Here is a 3,834-nt window from a genome sequence, read left to right as displayed (position 1 = left end):
TCGACAACGAGGCCATTACAGACGGGGCACAAGCTCCGGATTGTGTAGGGAACTGGCCGCGCCATTTCAGGTGAATCACCACGGAATTTGCCTTAAGCGATTTAGGGAAATTACGGAAGGCTTACATATGGATGACCGGATGTGACTTTAAACCGTCGTCCTCCCGAATGCAAGTCCAGTGCGCTAACCACTGCGCCACATTGCTCGATGATTACACACTCAATTTATGCTCGTTTTTTCTACGTTGGGCAACGACCCTGCCGCAGTGGATACACCGGTTCCCGTCAGATCACCGAAGTTAAGCGCTGTCGGGCGTGGCCGGCACTTGGATGGGTGACCGTCCGGGTCGCCATGTGCTGCTGCCATTTTTCGGGGTGCACTCAGCCTCTTGATGCCAACTGAGGAGCTACTCGATCGAATAGTAGCGGCTCCGGTCAAAGAAAGCCATCGTAACGACTGGGAGAGCGGTGTGCTGACCACACGCCCCTCCTATCCGCATCCTCATCTTAGAATGACACGTCGGTCGGGTGGTCCCGATGGGCCACTTGTGGCCTGATGACGGAGTGCTTTTTTTTCTACGTTAATTGTGTTTCAATTGTTGATTATGAGATTCAATTGCCACTTTTTTCATTAGTAATTGATTATCTTTAAGTCTTCTTGTACATGGTAACGATTTTCAAGCGATATGACCAAGTTGTGTACCACTGCATGGATCTGTAACGTTGCCTGCAGGTTATGAATAAATGTCTCAGTTTCCTGAGGGGCATTGGGCGCCAGTAGCACGGTGTGTTTCTCTGTTTATAAACTCGTCCCTTCGGTAACTAATATTTTGCGTGCTGACCGTTAGTGCAGAAATCTCTTGAATGCCAGATCGTGAAAACTACAACTTACAACTACTAGGATCTCGTGAATGACCCAGTTTTAAAACATCGGTGTCTGCACCTATATTCAGGACGATATCGTGTGTGTGTCTGGTAGTCGGTATGTTTTGTGGCACCAATCCACTCACCGATGGAGCATAGAAAGAATTATTGCTTGTACGACACTCTGAGAACTGTTTGTGACCTTATTTTATCTGCACAATTTTCATAGCACATAAACAAACGACGCTCAAAAGCATTTGTAGTTTATTCCCTGAATATGCGGCTAGTTTTATACATAGGCTTTCTCGAAAAGCATGGCACCGGTCTTCGAGTGTCTACGAGAGATCATAAAAGAATTCCGTATACTCGCTTTAAACTAGCCAACGATCATCTCAGAAATCGAACTCTAGCAGTGAGGAAACATTTAAGTTTCAGTCTATACATTAATCTTACAACGATGCTGATATCTAACCTGTGCTGTACCAGAAAGACTGTGATCAACCCACATGGGTTGGTTATGGAAATTTGTTATCCCAACTCTTCCAAGGTGTAAGGTGCAGTACACGTTGAAGATGATACGGATACGTGAGTTGGTCGTGAATTATCCTCCATGCTGACCTTGGAGGTGTACTACATGTCAGAGCCACTTGTCCTGCGCTTTTACCTGGCTCTTTCTTGAACAGCCTGTAGAACGTGCTCTTCCTGGTCAGGCGTATGAGCTACATCCGGTCTTTCTCAGTGAGCAGTCTGTGATGCTACGGATCCTGTCTCGGCAATGATATGATACACTAAGACAAAGGGTGAATGACTCAGGTATTTTAAGTCTGGAAATGGCGTCTGATACAGCTGTAACGCATCGTGTCCATTACCATTAGCGCAACCGTATATAAAAGTCATTTTATATATACATACAGGGTGGTCCATTGATAGTGATCGGGCCAAATATCTCACGAAAGAAGCGTCATACGAAAAAACTAAAAAAGAACGAAACTTATCTAGCTTGAAGGGGAAAGCAGATGGCGATATGGTTGTCCCGCTAGATGGCGCTGCCATAGGTCAAACGTATATAAACCTCGTGTTTTTAAATAGGAACCCCCATTTTTATTACATATTCGTGTGGTACGTAAGGAAATATGAATGTTTTAGTTGGACCACTTTCTTCGCTTTGTGATAGATGGCACTGTAATAGTCCCAAACATATGGCTCACAATTTAAGACGAACAGTTGGTAACAGGTAGGATTCTTAAATTAAAATACACAACGTAGGTACGTTTGAACATTTTATTTCGGTTGTTCCAATGTGATAATGTACGTTTGTGAACATATCATTTCTGAGAACGCATGCTGTTACAGTGTTATTACCAGTAAATACCACATTAATGCAATAAATGCTCAAAATGATATCCCTCAACCTCAGTGCATTTGTCAATACGTGTAACGACATTCCTCTCAACAGCGAGTAGTTCGCCTTGCGTAATGTTCGCACATGCATTGACAATGCGCTGACTCATGTCGTCAGGCGTTGTTGGTGGATCACGATAGCAAATATCCTTTAACTTTCCCTACAGAAAGAAATCCGGGAAATCCGGGAACGTCAGATCCGGTGAACGTGAGGGCCATGGTATGGTGCTTTGACGACCAACCCACCTGTCATGAAATATGCTATTCAATACCGCTACAACCGCACACGAGCTATGTGCCGGACATCCATCATGTTGGAAGTACATCGCCATTCTGTCATACAGTGAAACATCTTGTAGTAACATCGGTAGAACATTACGTAGGAAATCAGCATACATTGCACCATTTAGATTGCCATCGATAAAATGGGGGCCAATTATCCTTCCTCCCATAATGCTGCACCAAAAAATAAACCCGCCAAGGTCGCTGATGTTCCACTTGTCGCAGCCATCGTGGATTTTCCGTTGCCCAATAGCGCATATTATGCCGGTTTACGTTACCGCTGTTGGTGAATGACGCTTCGTCGCTAAATAGAAAGCGTGCAAAAAATCTGTCATCGTCCCGTTATTTCTCTTAGGCCCAGGGGCAGAACTGTGCACGACGTTCAAAGTCGTCGCCATGCAATTCCTGGTGCAATCGATGTTGATGTAACATTCTCAACACCGACGTTTTTGAGACTCCCGATTTTCGCCCAATTGTCTGCTACTGATGTGCGGATTAGCCGCGACCCCAGCTTAAACACCTACGTCGGCATCATCATTTGATGCAGGTCGTGGTTGGCGTTTCACACGTGGCTGAACACTTCTTGTTTCCTTAAATAACGTAACTATCCGGCGAACGGTCCGGACACATGGATGATGTCGTCCAGGACACCGAGCAGCACACATAGCACACGCCCGTTGGGCATTATCACAATAGCCATACATCAACACGATGTCGACCTTTTCCGCAATTGGTAAACGGTCCATGTTAACACGTGTAATGTATCGCGAAGCAAATACCGTCCGCACTGGCGGAATGTTGCTTGATACCAATCACTTATACGTTGCGACTATCACAGCGCCATCTATCACAAAGCGAAAAAAGTGGTCCTACTAAAACATTCATATTTCTTTACGTACTATACGAATATGTAATAAAAAATGGGGGTTCCTATTTTAAAAAAAAACGCAGTTGGTATCCGTTTGACCTACGGCAGCGCCATCTAGCGGACCAACCATATTGCCTTCTGGTTTTCCCCTTCAAGCTAGACGACTTTCGTTCTTTGTAGATGATTTTCGTTTGATGCTTATTTCGTGAGATATTTGGCCCGGTCACGATCAGTGGACCACCCTGTATATATACATACATATATATATATATATATATATATATATATATATATATATATATATATAGATGTGTGTGTGTGTGTGTGCTTCTATGCACGTATGTATCAATTTATATGACTATATATATATATATATATATATATATATATATATATATATATATATATGTGCAAAAAAAT

General features: G+C 43.5%; 1 pseudogene; it reads left to right on the top strand.

Annotated features, from left to right (window-relative positions):
• The first annotated feature begins 247 nt into the window (after positions 1–247).
• LOC124803578 lies at positions 248–365 on the top strand (annotated as a pseudogene).
• The last annotated feature ends 3,469 nt before the right edge of the window (positions 366–3,834 follow it).

Source organism: Schistocerca piceifrons, chromosome 6, assembly GCF_021461385.2.
Source record: "Schistocerca piceifrons isolate TAMUIC-IGC-003096 chromosome 6, iqSchPice1.1, whole genome shotgun sequence".
In the NCBI taxonomy this organism is placed as follows: domain Eukaryota; kingdom Metazoa; phylum Arthropoda; class Insecta; order Orthoptera; family Acrididae; genus Schistocerca; species Schistocerca piceifrons.
Note: the sequence above shows the minus strand (reverse complement) of the source record. Positions and strands in the feature narration are given on the sequence as shown.